This window comes from Aotus nancymaae, unplaced genomic scaffold, assembly GCF_030222135.1.
Source record: "Aotus nancymaae isolate 86718 unplaced genomic scaffold, 86718_ANA_hifiasm-v0.15.2.pri h1tg000064l_1, whole genome shotgun sequence".
Classification (NCBI taxonomy): domain Eukaryota; kingdom Metazoa; phylum Chordata; class Mammalia; order Primates; family Aotidae; genus Aotus; species Aotus nancymaae.
Window position 1 is genome coordinate 24,435,804 of NW_026988479.1, and position 20,120 is coordinate 24,455,923.

Genomic DNA, 20,120 nt, shown 5'->3' on the forward strand with positions numbered 1-20,120 from the left:
CCAGGATGTCAATTCCAAGCACAGGCCCCGACTCCTTGCTTCCCAGCCCACAGCCAGCATCCCCAGCCGACAGTAGTACGCCATCCCCGTCACTGAGCAGAGATGCAGAATGACTCTCAACAGCGCCTTCCAGAAGCTGCTGCCAAGCTACTCCAGCTGACAAGGAAGGTGGAGGGGATGATCTCTCTGTTTTTTTTTCTTACTGGAATAGTTACTCTGGATATGGACGGAGGGGATGATCTCTAGGTTGTTTCGGGCGCTGGCATGGCCTTGGTGTGAGTCACCATTCCCCACCTGAGTAGAACACACAGCCAGGGAGGGACCTGCAACAGTGGTCAGTGTCCTGGGGGAGAGGTTCTAACTCTGTATAACCCTCAGGATATGATGATGGGACCCTGAGCCAGGGACAAGGCTCGGGGTTAAATGCTGACTCATTGGCTTAGGGTTTGAGGTTGGTCACTTGATCTCCTTTTATCTCTGTCTCTTCTGTGAGTCAAACAGGCAGCTTCCCCCACATCGCAGAAGGACTCTGCACTCACCTAACTGAGATCCCATCAGTGCTTTGAGAGGATACCAAAGCATCAGCCCTGGGGAGGCACCCACTGTAGCGAATGGTGACCACTATGCTTTAAGAAACAGCAGGGAGCTGGGCATGTTGGCATGCACCAGTAGTCCCAGCTATTCAGAAGAATGAGGCAAGAGGCCAACTCAGGAGGATCATCTAGGAGTTCAAGGCTCCAGTGAGCTGTGATCACACCGCTGTACTCCAGCCTGGGTGACAGAATAAGACCCCATTTAAGAAAGAAAGAGAGAGTTAGGGGGTGAGGGGTGGAAGGAAGGAAGGGAGGGAGGGAGGGAGGGAGGGAGAGAGAAAGAGAGAGAAAAGGAGAGAGGGAGGAAAAAAGGAAGAAAGAAGGGAAGGAGGAAAGGAAGGAAGGAAAGAAAGAATGAAAGGTGAAAGAGAAGGAGGGAGGAAGGAGGGAGGGAAGGAAAGAAGGAAGGAGTGAGGGAAGGAAGGAGGGAGGAAAGGAAGGAAGGAGGGAGGGAAGGAAGGAAGGGAGGGAGGGCGAGCAGGTAGCACTTCTCAGAGCCTTGATGGGTTCAAGAGTCTTGTCAAGTAACAAGAACAGGACATAGTGAGCAGAGCTTCCTTGAATTATTTGACTTATTTTGACATACAGGCTACATAGGAGTAAAAAAAAATTCACCCACCTCTGGAAGGGGGCAGATAACAGAAATGAGGGACAGGGACTAGAGATAAGGAGGCACGCTGAGAAAGAGCACAGGGCTAAGTCAGGCCAAGGGCCCTTGGCTCTTGCTGAATTTTTCCATGAGCAAACACAGGCCTGGTACTACCAGATTTTTCCATTTTTCTTCTTCTTCTTCTTCTTCTTCTTCTTTTTTTTTTTTTTGAGACAGAATCTCACTCTGAAGTCACCCTGTCACCCAGAGTGGAGTATGATCACAGCTGACTACAGCCTCGACCTCCCAGGGCTCAGGTGATCCTCCCATCTCAACCTCCTGGGTAGCTGTGATCACAGGCACATGCCATCATGTGTGCCTAATTTTTGTGTGTTTTTAATAGAGATGGGCTTTTGCTATGCAAGAAAGGAAAAGACCAAATGAAGAAAGATAGCCATTGGTCTGCGGGGGTGGGGTGGCTCACACCTGTAATCCCAGCACTTTGGGAGGCCAAGGCGGTGGATCACCTGAGGTCAGAAGTTCAAGACCAGCCTGGCCAACATGGTGAAACCTCATCTCTACTAAATATACAAAAATTAGGCAGGCATGGTGGCACATGCCTGTAATCCCAGCTACTCAGGAGGCTGAGGCAGGAGAATCACTTGAACCTGGAAGGCAGAGGTTGCAGTGAACCAAGATCAGACCACTGTACTCCAGCCTGGGTGACAGAGCGAGACTCCATCTTGACAAAATAAAAAAATAAATATATATTTGCCTCTAATTATACATGAATAATTTTTTTTTTGAGACAGGATCTTGCTCTGTCGCTCAGGCTAGAGTTCAGTGGCATAATCTTGGCTCACTGCAACCTCTGCCTCCCTAGTTCAAGTGATTCTCCTGCCTCAGCTTCCCAAGTAGCTGGGACTATAGGCATCTGCCACCATGCCCAGCTAATTTTTATATTTTTAGTAGAGATGAGTCTCACCGTGTTGGCCAGGCTGGTCTCAAACTCCTGACCTCAAGTGGTCTGCCCGCATTGGCCTCCCAAAGTGCTGGGATTACAGGCATGAGCCACCACTTCCAGCCAAATTCTTGTTAACTATAGTGGCTCTACTGTACCGACGAACACTAGAGCTTACTCCTTCTAATTGTATTTTTGTACCCATTAACCAGCCTCTATGTATCTCCCTTTCCTCCAACTCTTCCTTCCCAGTGTCTCTGGTAATCACCATTCCACTCTCTACCTTCATGAGATCAGCTTTTTTAGCTCCCACATATGGGTGACAGCATGCAATTATTTGTCTTTCTGTGCCTGGCATTGTGCTCCCTTAACATAATGTCCTCCAGTTCCATCCATGTTGCTGCAAATGACAGGATTTTCTTATTTTTTGTGACTGAATAATATTCCATCATATGTATACACCAAATTTTCTTTATCTGTTTATCCACTGATTGGCACTCAAGTTGATTCCACATTTTGACTAATGTGAATAGTACTGCAATAAATACAGAGTGCTGGTATCTCCTCAATATACTGATTTCCCTGCCGGGCACCGTGGCTCATGCCTGTAATCCCAGCACTTTGGGAGGCCAAGGTGGGCGGATCACCTGAGGTCAGGAGTTCAAGACCACCCTGGCCAACATGGTGAAACTTCCTCTACTAAAAATACAAAAATTAGCCAGGGATGTGGTGCATGCCTGTAATCCCAACTACTTGGGAGGCTGAGGCAGGAGAATCTCTGGAACCCGGGAAGCAGAGATTGCAGTGAGCCGAGATCGTGCCACCACACTCCAGCCTGGGTGACAAATCGAGATTCTGTCTCAAAGTAATAATAATAATTTACATTCCCACCAACAGTGGACAAGCACTTCCCCTTTCTCCACATCCTCTAGCTTCTGTTATTTTCTTTCTTTCTTTCTTTCTTTTTTTTTTTTTTTGAGACAGAATCTCTGTCGCCCAGGCTGGAGTGCAGTGGCACAATCTCAGCTCACTGTAGCCTCCACCTCCCACGTTGAAGCAATTCTTGTGCCTCAGCCTCCCAGTAGCTGGGATTATAGGCACCCACCACCTTCTTGACTAATTTTTGTATCTCATAGAGACGGGGTTTCACCATGTTGGCCAGGCTGGTCTCAAACTCCTGAGCTCAAGTGAACCACCCGCCTCGGTCTCCCAAAGTGCTGGGATTACAAGCGTGAGCCTCTGCCACTGGCTTGTTATTTTCTTTTTGATAAAGGCCATTTTAAGTGGGGTGAGATGATATTTCGTGGTTTTGATTTGCATTTCCCTAGTGTTGTTGAGCATTTTTTCTTATACCTGTTGGTCATTTGCATGTCTTCTTTTGAGAAATGTCTATCCAGATGTTTTGCCCATTTTTTAATCAGATTGTATGTTTTTGTGCTATTAAGTTGTCTGAGCTCTTTATCTATTCTGCTTATCAACCCCTTGTTAGGTGCACAGTTTGTAGATATTTTCTCCTATCCCATAGGTGTCACTTTACTTTGATGGTTTCCTTTGCTGTGAGAAAATGTTTAGCTTGATATAATCCCAAGGCCGGGCGCTGTGGCTCACGCCTGTAATCCCAGCACTTTGGGAGGCCGAGGCGGGTGGATCACGAGGTCAAGAGATCGAGACCATCCTGGTCAACATGGTGAAACCCCGTCTCTACTAAAAATACAAAAAATTAGCTGGGCATGGTGGCGCGTGCCTGTAATCCCAGCTACTCAGGAGGCTGAGGCAGGAGAATTGCCTGAACCCAGAGGCCGAGGTTGCAGTGAGCCGAGATTGTGCCATTGCACTCCAGCCTGGGTAACAAGAGCGAAACTCCGTCTCAAAAAAAAAAAAAAAAGATATAATCCCGTGTGCCTATTTTCCCTTTTGTTGCCCATGTGTTTGAGGTCTGATTCAAAAAATCTTTGCTCAGACCAATGTCCTGAAGCCTTTCTCCAAGGCTTTCTTCTAGTACTTTCATAGTTTCAGATCTTACATTTCAGTCTTTAAACCATTTTGATTTGATTTTTTGTGTATGGTGAGCGAGAAGGGTCTAGTTTCATTCTTCTGCATGTGGATAGCTAGTTTTCCCAGCACCATTTGTTGAATAGACTATTCCTTCCCCAGCATATGATCTTGGCACCCGTCTGGAAAATGAATTGGCTGTAAATGTGTGAATTTATTTCTGGGTCTTTATTCTATTCCACTGGTCTATGTGCCCGGTTTTTTGTTGTTGTTGTTTTGGATTTTTTTTTTTTTTAACTTTTTTGAGACAGAGTCTCACTCTGTCACCCAGCCTGGAGCACAGTGGTATGATCTCTGCTCACTGCAACCTTTACCTACTGGGTTCAAGCAATCCTCCATCCTCAGCCTCCCAAGTAGCTGGGACCACAGGCATGTACCACCACCCCCGGCTAATTTTTCGTATTTTCAGTAGAGACAGGGTTTCACCATGTTGCTCAGGCTGGTCTCAAATTCCTGGGCTCAAGTGATCCATCTACCTCGGCCTCCCACAGTGCTAGGATTACAGGAGTGAGCCACTGTGCCCCACCTTACATGTCTGTTTTTGTTTTTGAGATGGGGCCTCAACTCCTGTCACCCAGGCTGGAATGCAGTGGTGTGATCTCAGCTCACTGCAACCTCCACCTCCTGGGCTCAAGTGATCCTCCTACCTCAGCCTCCCAAGTAGCTGGGGTCACAGGCCCAGGCCACCACATCTGTCTATTTTTTTTTCTTTTCTTTTTTTAATTTTTTTTTTTGTATTTTTGGTAGAGATGGGGTTTCACCATGTTGCCCAGCCTGGTCTCAAACTCCTGAGCTCAAGTGATTCACGCTCCTCAGCCTCCCGAGTAGCTGGGGCCATGGGTATGCACCATCATACCTGGCTAATTTATTTTTGGAAGAGACAAGTTCTTACTATGTTGCCTAGGCTGGTCTCAAACTTCTGGGCTCGAGAGATCCTCCCACCTCAGCCTCCCAAAGTGCTGGGATTACAGGTGTGAACCATGGTGCCAGGCTGCGTGTCTGTTTTTATGCCAGTACCACACATTTTACATATGGGGAGACTGAGGCCAAGGGAGGTCAAACCAAATTCAGCAAGCCGATGAGTAAAGAAAACAGGATTGGAACCCAGGTGCACCTGAGTCCAGAGCCCTTGCTCTCCATCCACCATCTCCACACCCTCCACCGATGGCTACGCTTTCCTGTCCTGGCTGTGCCCCTGGCAGGGTCCCCACCTCCAAACAGAGGCCCATTCAGGACTCTGAGGTTGAGAGAGCCCAAGAGGGAAGGAGGGTACCACTTGCAGGCCCTCCCAGCACAAGCCCATCTGGTGCTGCCGCCATCTTCCAGCCAGACCCTCACCCCTGGGAGTAAGTCCCTGCCCTTCATCCCAGCAATCTGCTCAGCAGCCTTTGGCCTGTGTCTGTTTATGGCTTCTTTCCCCAACCACTGACTCAATCCTTCCTTTTTTGGGCCTTCAAGGACTAAAGGGGGGCAGGGAGAAGCCACCAGGCTGAGCTTCAGACTGCAGAACTGCCTGTTGCTGCAGTGGGAGTAAGAGCCCACAGCCAGGCAGAGGCAGGAGGATCACTTGAGCCCAGGAGTTTAGGACCAGCCTGGGCAACATGGTGAGACCTCGTGTGTATAAAAAGAAAAAAAAAGTCCACAGCCAAACAGGAGCTGGTGCAACAAACAGCCCCTCCTGAACTTCCCGTCTGCTTCAGCATCTCCATCACTGGACTCTTTACAGCCAGGACAGAGTCAAGCTTCAGCTTCCTTGCCTGTAAACTGTGGGTAATAATAACAGCCACCTGTAATAGTTTGCTAGGTCTATCATAGCAAAGCCACACAAACTCGGTGGCTTCAACTACAGAAATAGATTGCCTCTCATTTCTGGAGGCTGGCAGATCCAGATCAAGGTATTGGTGGGGCTAGGTCTTTCTTTTTTTTGTTTTGTTTTGTTCTGTCACCCAGGCTGGAGTGCAGTGGCGCGATCTTGGCTTACTGCAACCTTTGCCTCCCAGGTTCAAGCAATTCTCCTGCCTCAGCCTCCTGAGTAGCTGGGATTACAGGTGTGCGCCACTGTGTCCGGCTAATTTTTGTATTTTTAGTAGATACAGAGTTTTACCATGTTGATCAGGGTAGTCTTGAACTCCTGACCTGGTGATCTGCCCGCCTCAGCCTCCCAAAGTGATGGGATTACAGGCGTGAGCCACCAGGCCTCACAGGGCTGAGTCTTTCTAAGGCTGTGAGGGAAGTCTGCTGGAGACCTCTCCTAGCTTCTGGTGCTTTTCTCTCAGTCTTTGATGTTCCTTGACTTATAAATGTGTTACCCAGACCTCTGCTTTCACATTCACATGGTTCTCCCCTGTGTGTGTGCCTCTGTGTCCAAATTTCTCTTTTTATAAGGACAACAGTCGTATTGCATCAGGGCCCTAAAAACCTCAACTTAACTTAATCATCTGCAAGGCCCTATTTCCAAAATAAGGTTACATTCACAAGTACTGGGGGTTAGGACTTCTGCACCTTTTTTTTTTTTTTTGAGATAGAGTTTTACTGTCACCCAGACTAGAATGCAGTGGTGTGATCTTGGCTAACTGCAAACTCTGTCTTCCAGGTTCAAGCAATTCTCTGCCTCAGCCTCCTGAGTAGCTGGGATTACAGGCGCACGCCACTACGCCTGGCTAATATTTTGTATTTTTAGTAGAGACGGGTTTCACCATCTTGGTCAGGCTGGTCTTGAACTCCTGACCTCATGATCCACCCACCTCGGTCTCCCAACGTGCTGGGATTATAGGCATGAGCAACCACGCCTAGCTGACTTCTGCATCTTTTAAGGCAGGGAGATGTTCAAGCCATAACACCGCCTCACAGAATTGCTGAATGGATGAAGTGAGTTAACGCATGCTGTGCCGGGCACAGAGTCATCACTCATTGAATGGTCTTTATTATCATATTGTTATTATTTCCCCGCACAGTGGCTGCCTATGAGGTCCTAGGGGGTGGCCACCCCAGGGTAGTGCAAGTGCCCCACAAATCCCTGAAATGTGATGAGCAGTGGCTCCAGAATTTCACAGTAAGAAGGAACTTGGGGGCGTGGGAGGGAGATCAGGTTGGAAGGGACTCAGCACACTCACTGATGGATCTAAGCTCTCACGTCAGATAACAAAGACAGCAGTGCTTCCTGAAGAGGCTCTGAGTCCCACTTGGTGCGTGACTAAGAAAGCACACAGCTGTCCACCTGTGTCAGATCCTATTGCTGCTGTTGTAAATCCTTAGTGAAGCTTGTAGGGGAAGTGACAGTCATTGCTGGTGGTAAGTGGGGTGACTGATGTGCTCCCAAGGCTCTCCTTGACGCAGGCACTTCATGCACCACATCATCATGCTAGGCTGGTACTCCCAGGAGGCTGAGTCATGGGGCGATGTCGGGATGCTCCCCTCAGGGGGCTGTGTCTTGTGAGTGGTCGCGTTGGTGGGGATGGCAGCTCTCTAGCTGGGAGGCAACAGACCTCCGTGCGTGGGTGTGAGGTGGCGCAGTCTTCTTATCTGGGAGACCAGATTGAATCTCAAATTCCTGCTTGCCTTCCGCACTTAAGCTGCTTCCTCGCTCAGCACTTTGTGAAGCTCAAGTTCAAAGTCCTGAATGAAAGGCTTGATCATGAATCTGACCCGATGATGATACAAAGCTTCAATTATGGAGCTTGTAAAATGATCCTGATATATGTGTGCTTCCCTACAATTCTTCTGGATTTCAGTTGTTCCCCTGTGCCCTTTTGTAAAAGTGTTTTGAAAGCTGCAAAAAATAGAGGCTTGAGCAGGGAGCCTGGTAGAGTTTTGTGGGGAAATGGCCATCAGCCTGTTGGGCAAAGATCCTGAACTCCAGTTTTGGAATAATGTCTGGTCATCTAAGCCATAATAATAATTAGCTTTTTGAAGTATCTTCTATGCCTGAGTACCAGACTTACGGCTCATTTTTTTTTATTGCATTTTAGGTTTTCGGGTACATGTGAAGAACATGCAAGATTGTTGCATAGGTGCATACGTGGCAGTGTAATTTGCTGCCTTCCTCCTCTTCACCTATATGTGGCGTTTCTCCCCATGCTATCTCTCCCCAACTCCCCACCCCCCCATTTTTTTTTTTTAAGACAGGGTCTTGCTCTGTCACTCAGTCTGGAAGGCAATGGCGCGATCATAGCTCGCTGCAGTCTCAAATTATTCCGGGGCTCAAGCTCTCCTCACTTCAGTCTCCCAAGCAGCTGGGACTATAGGTGTGTACCATCCTGTCTGGCTAATTGTATTTTTTTTTCAAGATGGAGTCCCGCTCTGTCACCCAGGCTGGAGCACAGTGGTGCAATCTCGGCTCACTGCAGGCCTGGCTAAGTTTTGTATTTTTAGTAGAGATGGGATTTTACCATGTTGGTCAGGCTGGTCTCGATCTCCTGACCTTGTGATCCACCCACCTTGGCCTCGCAAATTGCTGGGATTACAGGTGTGAGCCACCGCACCCGGCCTAATTTTTGTATTTTTAGAGACAGGGTCTCACTATGTTACCCAGGCTGGATGTGGCTCATTTTATTAAATCTTTGCAGCAATGCCATGTGGTCCATAGTATAATTAAATCTGAATTTTATAGACAGAGAAAAGAGATGAAAGTTTAGTGACTTGCTGAAGGTCACCTAGTCAAGAAGTGGCAGATGAGCAATTTGAACACAGGCCTGATTCTAGGACCACAGCACTTGCACAAGATGCTGCTCTGCTGTGAGCTGTTATGAGGCCCCAAGGGTGAAGCAGAGCAACCAAGTGTCTCTCTAGCTTGTGTGTCCATGTAAATAAAGCAAGAGACCTAAGAGCAAGTAGAGGAAGAGGGCTTACCGTGTCCTCTGTTAGGCCAAATGAAAGAACTGGTCCAGATCATACAACTACACACTCAAGATATGAAGAGGAGGCCAAGGCAGGCGGATCACTTGGAGCTCAGGAGTTTGAGACCAACCTGGCCAACATAGTGAAACCCCTTCTCTACCAAAAATACAAAAAATTAGTTGAGAGTGGTGGTACATGCCTGTAATCCCAGCTACTTGGGAGACTGAGGCAGGAGAATCACTTGAACCCAGGAGGCGAAGGTTGCAGTGACCGAGATCTCGCCACTGCACTCCAGCCTGGGCAGCAGAACGAGACTCTGTCTCAAAAAAAAAAAAGGGGGGGGGCCAGGCGCAGTTGCTCACGCTTGTAATCCCAGCACTTGGGGAGGCTGAGGTGGGTAGATCATGAGGTCAAGAGTTCAAGACCAGCCTGGCCAAGATGGCAAAATCCCGTCTCTACTAAAAATACAAAAATTAGCTGGGCACAGTGGCAGGCACCTATATCCCAGCTACATGGGAGGCTGAGGCAGGAAAATTGCTTGAGCCTGGGGGTGGAGATTGCAGTGAGCCAAGATCCTGCCACTGCACTCCAGCCTGGGCAACAAAGTGAGACTTCTCAAAAAAAAAAAAAGCTGAAGTACGTTTGGAGTAAGGAGTGAGGTGGTGATCATGTCTGGTAGGTTTTGTTTGTTGGTTGGTCGGTTTTTGTAGGTTTTTGTTTTTATTTTGATAGAGTCTCGCTCTGTCACCCATACTGGAGTGCAGTGGCATGACCTCAGCTCACTGCAACTTCTACCTCCCCAGTTCAAGCGATTCTCCTGCCTCAGCTTCCCAAGTAGCTGGGATTACAGGCATGTGCCACCACACTAGGCTAATTTTGTGTTTTTCGTAGAGAAAGGGTTTCACCATGTTGGCCAGGATGGTCTCGATCTCCTAGCCTCAAACAATCCACCCACCTCGGCCTCCCAAAGTGCTGGGATTACAGGTGTGAGCCACCACGCCCGCTGGCCATCCCTGGTAATTTTAACATCCAAGATCCTGACCCATGGTTTGGTCCACTCTCTCCTACAAGAGTCCATCTGTTACACTTTTCAGGATTTCCACAGCTGGGAGGGAACTTCCCTTGCTCAGGAAGGCAAAATAGCTTTCGTCACTGTCTTATTTATGCATTCACTCATCTATTCTTTCAATATTCAAAGACATTTGTAGAGAGCCTGCTGTGTACCAGGCATTGTGTTGAGCAAACAGACCAACAAAACATCTGCTCTCGTGTTGCTGTCATCCTAGTGAGACTGAGACTACTGCTACTTTAAAATAAGAAGAAAAGCATACAGTATGTGAGTTGGAGAAAGATAGAACAGGGAAATGAGTGAGGCGAGAAGGATAGTTTGCATCTTCACATTTGAAGTGGTCTAGGAGGGGCTCACAGAGAAACAGGCATTTCAGAAAAGCTGGGAAGGAAAGCCTAGGCTGACTGCAAGTGCAAATGCCCTGGGACCAGCCTCAGTCTGAGTGAGGAAGGCACGCAGATGACAGAGGTGACAGAGGGAAAGCCACCGAGATGGGGTGTGGGGAGTGATAGAGGGCTAGAGGGGACAGGGCCTTGTCCCAGTCGGGGCCTTGCTCGACTGAGATGGGGTTTTCACAGTCCCACTGCATGGCTGGGAAACATTGCAAGCAATTACCAGCCACCGCTGCATGCTAGGCAAAGATCACAAGAGGGCTGTGGTGGAGGGGACAGGAGAGTTCCCAGGCTCGCTTGCTGCACTGGGTCCGGATCTCCACCCTTGCTTTTCCCATTCTGTGAGTAGCATGGACCTCGACCCGCCAGAGCGCTGGAGAGAAGAGGGAGGGAGGGCTTATGCCCTCCACTGTGGAAGCACCAGGAGAGGCTGGAAGCAGACGAACAGCAGCCCAAGCCTCTCTGGGCACGGAGTAAGAAACCTTTGCTGAGTGCAGCATGTGGAATGGACCCTGTGTCCTTGTAGTGCTTCTGGAGGTTTTCCAAGGAAGCAAAAGTTGCCCTGCAAGGTTCACAAGAAGCTCCTGACTTCTGAGCCAGAGTGGGAAAGATGAGGCGGAGACAGTGAAGTCATCTCAGGCAGGGCGGCATCCTCCTCTCCTGGCTGCTGGAACTGCTGACCTCACCTCCTTCCCACACCCAGGAACCCAGGAGGGAGCCAACGGCTGTGGGGGAAGGGCTACTGGGACTGCCACAGGTTCTGGGAACCATGCTCTGGCAGGACAAAGCAGTCTTTCCCTGCAGCATGGCACTTTCTCTGGGGTGCTGGCAGGGTGATATCCACTCACAGGGGGAAGGCTGAAGTGGAGGGAGTCCCTTTATGTGTGGCCCAGCTCTCAGCTCCTGCTGTGTGGCTCCTACACATCAAACTCCCACTCAGGGCTGTTCTCCATCCCGTAAAGCAAGGAGCTGAGCTAGAGGCTTCTTTTTTATTTGTATTTATTTATTTATTTTTGAGACCGGGTCTCACTCACTTTGTCACCCAGGCTGGAGTGCGCATTGGTGCAACCTCTGCCTCCAAGCAATTCTCCTGCCTCAATCTCCTGAATAGCTGGGATTACAGGTGTGACCCACCATGCCGCCCGGCTAATTTTTTATATACTTAGTAGAGATGGGTTTTTGCAATGTTGGCCAAGCTGGTCTCAAACTCCTGACCTCAAGTAATCCACCCACCTCGGCTTCCCGAAGTGCTGAATTACAGAGATACATGAGCCACCACGCCCGGCCCTTGCCTTTTCTTTCATTCTACGGCTGCATCCAGAGAGCCCACTACATGCCTGCTCTCCACACTGGGGGCCTTGGCTTCAAGGAGCTTAGTCCAGGGGGTTCCTAGGGCCAAGCCTCTGGGTCCTCTGCTAGCTTCTTATCTCTGCATGGAGTAAAGTGCAAAGTTGTTACCGGCTTGTGAGTGCATCCCAGGTGGGCTGATGTTTTCTCCCTTGTCTTCATCATCGATGTCACCTCCCCAAGGAAACATGCCAGGCCTTACATTTGAAAATACAGTCTATGCTGGGCACGGTGGCTCATGCATGTAATCTCAACACTTTGGGAGGCTGAGGCAGGCATATCACCTGAGGTGGGGAATTTGAGACCAGCCTGACCAACATGGAGAAACCCCATCTCTGCTAAAAATTCAAAATTAGCCTAGCGGGGTGGTGCATGCCTGTAATCCCAGCTACTCAGGAGGCTGAGACAGGAGAATTGCTTGAACCTGGGAGGCAGAAGTTGCAGTGAGCCAAGATCGCGCCATTGCACTCCAGCCCGGGCAACAAGAGCAAAACTCTATCTCAAAAAAATAAAAAGAAAGAAAATAAAAAAAGAAACTGCAGTCTACGGCTATACCACCCTGAACGCACCCGATCTTGTCTGAAAATACAGAGCCCTGAAGTGATCTGCCCCCTCACAGGCACATTCACAGGCTCCCAATGGCCTACTGAATCAAAGCCTGTCTCTGCCTGGCATTCATGACGTCCACAGTCTAGGGATTATGCTTCCCTTCCGCTCCCTTTTCACACCCCACACTCCAGCCCTTTGGACTCTGTAACCTCCTCAGTCCTCATAAGGACCTCACTTCCCAGCCTCAGGCCTTTGACGTGCTCTGCCTGCAAAGCCCTCCTCCTATAACTCCACCAGCTAGATGTTCACATAGTTCTTTATATTTACCTGTATTATATAAAACATCGCTGAATTCTCCTAAGGACTTTGTGGCACGGATATCCTCCTTTTGAGAGATTCGTCTAAGGTCATACAGCTGGTAAACAGCGGGGCCAGAAGTCACTCCTTAGGCTTCAGTGCTGAGCTCTGTCCCCTTCACAGTGCCTCTCCCAGCTCCTGAGTAGATGTGGGACCTCTTCTCTGGATGGACCACAGTTGTCTGAGGGCAGGGCCTGAGCCTTTCCAGCCTCCCCAGTGGAGGCCATTGCTGTCCAGTGCATGCTGTTTCTCCTGCTCTCCTGGACTTTGGCCATCACCCCTCTCATGCTTGGGGAGAATAGGCTCTTCCGGCAGCCACCCTGGGGCAAGCCTGGCTCTCCTCCCTCCACTAGGCAAGTAGGGCCAGCTGCTGTGCAGACATGCAGCCACCATGACTCATCCTCAGCCTCGGCATGGCCCACCTGTCCCTGAGCAGAGCTGTGGGAACCAGCTGGGTGGGTCCCAACTGGCAAAGTAGCCCATCCACCCACTTTTCCTATGAGCCCAGGCTCAGCAATGCAGTCCTTGCTTTTCCCACTTGGACAATGGACTTAAGGAGATCATGCTTTAACCCTCCAGGTGTGCCCACCAATCAGAGCTGTGTCTTCCTATATCAAAACCCACCCAATCCAGCTGGGCCAGGTGGCTCACGCCTGTAATCCCAGCACTTTGGGAGGCTGAAGCGGGCAGATCACGAGGTCAGGAGTTCAAGACCAGCCTGACCAACATGGTGAAACCCCATCTCTTTAAGAAAAAAAAAAAAAACCCCACCCAATCCAACCATGTTCCCTGAGATCATGAGAAAGAGTTTCTTGTGAATCCGGCCTCAAATTCTGGAAATAACTTCCACTTGAATATGAATAATGGCTGTTCACTCTTTCATCAACAGCTATGTGCTTGGCACTATTCTGTTTTTTGTTTTGTTTTGTTTTGTTTTGTTTTGAGACAGGGTCTCACTCTGTCACCCAGGCAAGAGTACAGTGGCATGATCTCGGCTCACTGTAACCTCTACCTCCCGGGTTCAAGAGACTGTCCAGCCTCAGCCTCCCAAGTAGCTAGGATTACAGGCCTGCACCACCATGCCCAGCTAATTTTTTTTTTTTTTTTTTCAGTAGAGACAGGATTTCACCATGTTAGCCAGGCTGATCCCAAACTCCTGGCCTCAAGTAATCCTCCCACCTCAGTGTCCCAAAGTGCTGGGATTATAGGCATGAGCCACTATATCTGGCTGTGCTTGACACTATTTTAAACTTAACAAGCCAAGTACAGCAGCTTACACCTGTAATCCCAACACTTTGGGAGACCAAGGCGGGCAGATCACCTGAGGTCAGGAATTTGAGACCAGCCTGGGCAATGTGGTGGAACTCTATCTACTAAAAATGCAAACATTAGCTGGGCGTGGTGGCAGATGCCTGTAATCCCAGCTATTCAGGAGGCTGAGGCGGAAGAATTGCTTGAACCCAGGAGGTGGAGGTTGCAATGAGCCAAGATCGTGCCACTGCACTCCAGCCTGGGCGACAGAGAGAGACTTTGTCTCAAAAAAGTGTTATACTCAACAAAGCTTTTGCCTTGATCCCTGATGGTGGGAGGATAAGACAGAAGGAAAATTTTTATCCAATTGTTTAGACACAAGAACTGAATCTCAGGGTAGAGAAGAAAGTTAACCTGGGTTATTGTCAGTGTCAGAGTGAAATCTAGTAACTTGGTCCTCTATCTCCCCCAGCTCCAGTGTTATTTCCAAGGCATCAAGCTGCCTCCTGGGAGCGAGGAGGCTGCTGCTTCTGTTTTAGAGCAAGGGTTAATGCAAAAGAAAGTTAGCAATGTATGCAGCTTTGATGTTGTGACTTCACCTTTATTAGAAATGGGAACAAGCCAAGGAAGAGGTCCCAGTGAAACCTGAGATAATTAATGTGGCCAGAAAGAGGCAAGAATCCATTAGATCCAGATACAAAAGCAAAGTTAATGGCCTGAACTAAAATGCTAACGGAGGCGAGTTAGGGGCCAGCACCCCCACACAATTTTCCAGAGTGCTTTAGCGAATTGAGTAGAGGCTGCTAGTTCTCTGTATTGTGTAAGAGCTGACTGTAAATGGCTCAAACAGCTGACACTGAAAGCTTTCAGCAAACTTGTCTTTTTGAAGCTAGGAGTAAATGTGGTAGGCCAGCTTTCCCAAGCCACCTCTGTCGATTACCTTATTTTTTAAAGTAGCACTGGATTGATTTGCTAATTATACAGGGTAAGTGTTTGAAAGAGATAGTCTACTCAAGGGGAGGGATTATTTATTTATTTATTTATTTATTTATTTATTTATTTATTTTTGAGACTGAGTTTCACTCTTGTTGCCCAGGCTGGATTGCAATGACACAATCTCGGCTCACCGCAACCTCCACCTCCTGCGTTCAAGTGATTCTCCTGCCTCAGCCTCCCAAGTAGCTGGGATTATAGGCATGCGTCACCATGCTGGGCTAATTTTTGTATTTTTAGTAGAGCTGGGGTTTTACCATGTTGGTCAGGCTGGTTTCGAACTCCCGACCTCAGGTGATCTGCCCACCTCGGTCTCTTAAAGTGTTGGGATTACAGGCATGAGCCCCCATGCCCGGCCAAGGGGAGGGATGATTACAGTGGGAGATAACTTTCAACTCAAAGGAGTTTCAGGAATCAGATCCAGAAATTCAAACCTGGAGAGGAAAAGGAGTAAGGTGAGAGCAAAAGAAAAGGATTGTGACCCTTTGCTTAGGGTCCTGGGCCTGTGGGCAGCCTGACTCAAGAAGCTCCTGCTCTTGGGCCTGACACGGTGGCTCATGCCTGTAACCCCAACACTTTGGAAGACCAAAATGGGTGGATCGCTTGAGCCCAGGAGCTTCAGATCAGCCTGGGCAACATGGCAAAACCTCAGCTCTACAAAAAATACAAAAATTCTTAGGGCGTGGTAGTACATGCCTGTTGTTCCAGCTTCTTCAGAGGCTCAGGTGGGAGCATCAGCTGAGCCTGAGAGATCAAGGCTGCAGTGACCTGCAATTGTGCCATTGCACTCCAGCCTGGGTGACAAAGTGAGATCCTGTCTCAAAAAGAAAGAAGCCCCTACTCTCATGGTCTCCCAACCAGGGCATATTATAAAACTGATCTATCTTGTTCTGGAAGCTTGCCCTGGCTGGGCTCAGTGGCTCATGCCTATAACCCCAGCACTTTGAAAGGCTTAAGTGGGAGGATTGCTTGAGTGCAGGAATTCTAAACTAGCCTGGGCAACATAGTGAGGACCCCACCTCTACATTTAAAAATAAAAAATTGGCCAGGTGTGATGGCTCACACCTGTAATCCCAGCATTTTGGGAGGTTGAGGCAGGCAGATCACGAGGTCAAGAGGTGGAGACCATCCTGGCCAACATGGTGAAACCCCGTCTCTACTAAAAATACAAAAATTAGCTAGGCGGCGTGGTGGCGCACGCCTATAATCCCAGCTACTCAGGAGGCCGAGGCAGGACAATCACTTGAACCTGGGAGGCGGAGGTTGCCGTGAGCCAAGATTGCACCACTGCACTCCAGCCTGGTGGCACAGTGAGACTCCATCTCAAATAAATAAGTAAATAAATAAAAATAAAAAATTAGGCTGGGTGCGGTGGCTCAATCCCATAATCCCAGCACTTTGGAAGGCCAAGGCGGGTGAATTACCTGAGGTCAGGAGTTTGAGACCAGCCTGGTCAATGTGGTAAAACCCCATCTCTACTAGAAATTAAAAAAAAAAAATTAGCTGGGCATGTTGGTGGATGCCTGTAATCCCAACTACTTGGGAGGAGGAGGAAGGAGAATTGCTTGAACCACGGAAGCAGGTTGCAGTGAGCCAAGATCATGCCACTGCTCTCCAGGCTGGGTGAGAGTGAGACTCCATCTCAAAAAAACAAAATAAAATAAGATAAAAAATAAAACATTAGCCAGGTATGGTGGTTCAGACCTGTAATCCCAGCTACTTGTGAGGCTGAGGTCAGAGAATTGGTTGAGCCCAGGAAGCAGAGGTTACAGTGAGCCATGATCATGCCACTGCATTCCAGTCTGAGTGAGAAGGTGAAGCCCCGTCTCAAAAAAAAAAAGAAGCAGCAGCATCTTGTCTTGATCCATTTTTGTGCTGCCATAACAGAATACCTGACACAACGGGTAATTTATAAAGAACAGAAATTTATTGGCTTATGGTTCTGCAGACTGGCAAGTCCAAGATCTAGGGCTACATCTGGTGAGGGCCTTCTTGTTACATCATAACACGGTAGAAGGCATCACATGGCAAGGGGCCGTGCATAGGAGAGCAAGTGGGAGCAAATTCATTTTTTTTTTTTTGAGATGGAGTTCCTCTCTTGTTGCCCAAGCTGGAGTACAATGGCACGATCTCAGTTCACTGACTTCTGCCTCCCAAGTTCAAGCAATCCTCCTGCCTCAGTCTCCCAAGTAGCTGGGATTTCAAACATGCACCACTAGGCCCAGCTAATTTTTGTATTTTTTAGTGGAGACAGGGTTTCGCCATGTTGGTCAGACTGGTCTTGAACCCCTGACCTCAGGTGATCCACTGCAACCTCTGCCTCCCGGATTCAAGCAATTTTCCTGCCTCAACCTCCCGAGCAGCTGGGATTACAGGCATGCACCACCAGGCCCGGCTAATTTTTGTATTTTCTAGTAGAGACAGGGTTTCGCCATGTTGGCCAGGCTGGTCTCAAACTCCTGACCTCAGGTGATCCACCCTCCTCGGCCTCTCAAAGTGCTGGGATTACAAGTGTGAGACACTGCGCCAGTTTTTTTTTTTTTTTTTTATGAGGCAAGGTGTAGCTCTGTTACCCAGCCCAGGCTGGTGTGGAGTGGCACAATAAGGCTCACTGCAGCCTTGACCTCCCAGGCTCAAGCAATACTCCTGCCTCCAAACTCACTTTTATAGCAAACCCACTCCCATGATAACTGCATTAATCTATTCGTGAGGGAAGAGTCCTCATGACCTAATTACCCCTTAAAGTTTCCACCTCTCTCTCTCTTTTTTTTTTAAAGACAGGGTCGCTGGGTGCGGTGGCTCACGCCTGTAATCCCAGCACTTTGGGAGGCTGAGGCAGGCAGATCACAAAGTCAAGAGATGGAGACCATCCTGACCAACATGGTGAAACCCCGTCTCTACTAAAAATACAAAAAATAGCTGGGTGTGGTGGCGCATGCCTGTAGTACCAGCTATTTGGGAGGCTGAGGCAGGAGAATTGCCTGAATCTGAGAAGCAGAGGTTGCAGTGAGCCGAGATTGCGCCACTGCACTCCAGCCAGGTGTCTGGCAACAGAGCAAGAGTCCGTCTCAAAAAAAAAAAAAAAAAAAAAAAAGACAGGGTCTCACTCTGTCACCCAGGTTGGTGTGTAGTGGCACAGTTACAGCTCACTGTGGCCTCACCCACACCTCCTGAAGCAATCCTCCCACCTCAGCCTGAAGAATAGCTGCGGCTACGGGCATGTGCCGCCACACTCAGTTAATTTCAGTTTTTGTTTTTGTTTGTAGCAACAGGGTCTCACTATGTTGTTACCCAGCCTGGTCTTGAACACCTGGGCTCAAGTGACCTTCCCACCTCAACTTCCTAAAGTTCTGGGATTACTGATGTGAGCCACCGTGCCTGGCTAGGTCCCACCACTCAAAACGGTTGCATTGGCTTTCCTTTTTGCTTTCGGCCCGAGTGGCTGCTGCCGAGAAACCTGGGAAGGTGGTGCTTGTCCTGGCTGGACGCTACTCTGGACACAAAGCCGTTATCATGCAGAACATTGATGATGGTACCTCAGATCGCCCCTACAGCCATGCTCTGGTGGCTGGAATTGACCGCTATCCTTGCAAAGTAGCAACTGCCATGGGCCAGAAAAAGATCACCAAGAGGTGAAAGATCAAGTCTTTTGTGAAAATTTATAACTACAATCACCTGATGCCCAAGGGTACTCTATGGATATCCCCTTGGACAAAACCGTCATTATTTACAATGTCTTCAGAGATCCTGCTCTTAAACCGAAGGCTCGATGAGAGGCCAAGGTCAAGTTTGAAGAGCGATACAAGACAGGCAAGAACACGTGGTTCTTCCGGAAGCTACTGTTGTAGGTGCCTTGTTTTGGTCATTAAAAATTAAAAAGAGGCCGGGCGTGGTGGCTCACGCCTGTAATCCAAGCACTTTGGAGGCCAAGGTGGGTGGATCACCTGAGGTCGGGAGTTCAAGACCAGCCTGACCAACATGGTGAAACCCCGTCTTTATTTAAAAATAAAATAAATAAATAAATAAAAAATTGAAAAAAAAAAAAAAACAGTGGCATTGGATATTAAGTTTCCAGCATATAAGCTTTGGGGGACACATTCAAATCACAGCAAAGCTCCTTCAGGGGAACAGCCTTAGAGAAAAGGGGTTGCCATGATACAACACTGAAGGAGGAACTGATGGAGTTGTTCACTGATTTTCAGTAAAAGCGCTCCAAGTGATTTCTGCCAAGTATCTTGGAAAGAATCCAAAGAATTGAGCGACACTGTAATAACAAAACTCTTTCCAGTTCCACATACTTCTGTGAAAAAAGCTTCTAAACTCATATATGGATTAAAATTTAAAAATAAGGATAGTGTTGATAGTGATTCCTGTTCCAAGGAATAAATAATATTTATCAATGTATACATGAACATACATTTAAAAAATCCCTCTCAATAAATAAAATGTAACTCTCCATATTCAAACTGTTATCAAATTTGTATTGTACTTATGTGGTTTTGATCAGTTAGGTCTAATGGCAACTCTAGCCAGAAGTAATAACACGTCAAGGTTTATGGTCACAAGAAATTAAAAATTGAAATTGGAATTCAAGTGCCTATTTCTGTGACAAAGAAATGCTCTATGGCAATCATGAAAAGACAGTATAGGATGGAAATGAATTGCGTATATGACCTAATACTGTAGGGAAAGTGAAATGGAAATAGGAGTTCAAGAAGAAAAAAGAGGAATGTGGGCCGGGCGCGGTGGCTCACGCCTGTAATCCTAGCACTTTGGGAGGCCAAGGTGGGTGGATCACCTGAGGTCAGGAGTTCAAGACCTGGCCATCACGGTGAAACCCCATCTGATAAAAAAAAAAAAAAGGAATGTGAAGTTGTTGATGGAAATTTGTCCATGTGTTTTCCAAGGATGGTAGTAAGTAGAGCTGCCCCAGAAGGGTGTGACTCTAGTTCCTCAGTAAGTGCCACCAGCCCAAGATAATCACACTTGAAAGGAGGCCACAGGCTGGCATGGTGGCTCATGCCTGTAATCCCAGCACTCTGAGAGACTGAGGCAGGAGGATCACTTGAAGTCAGGGTTTTAAAACCAGCCTGGTCAACATGGTAAAACACTGTCTCTACTAAAAATACAA

At 48.2% G+C, this 20,120-nt stretch overlaps 1 pseudogene; it reads left to right on the top strand.

Annotated features, from left to right (window-relative positions):
* The first annotated feature begins 5,273 nt into the window (after nucleotides 1–5,273).
* LOC105715401 (large ribosomal subunit protein eL27-like) lies at nucleotides 5,274–18,837 on the top strand (annotated as a pseudogene).
* The last annotated feature ends 1,283 nt before the right edge of the window (nucleotides 18,838–20,120 follow it).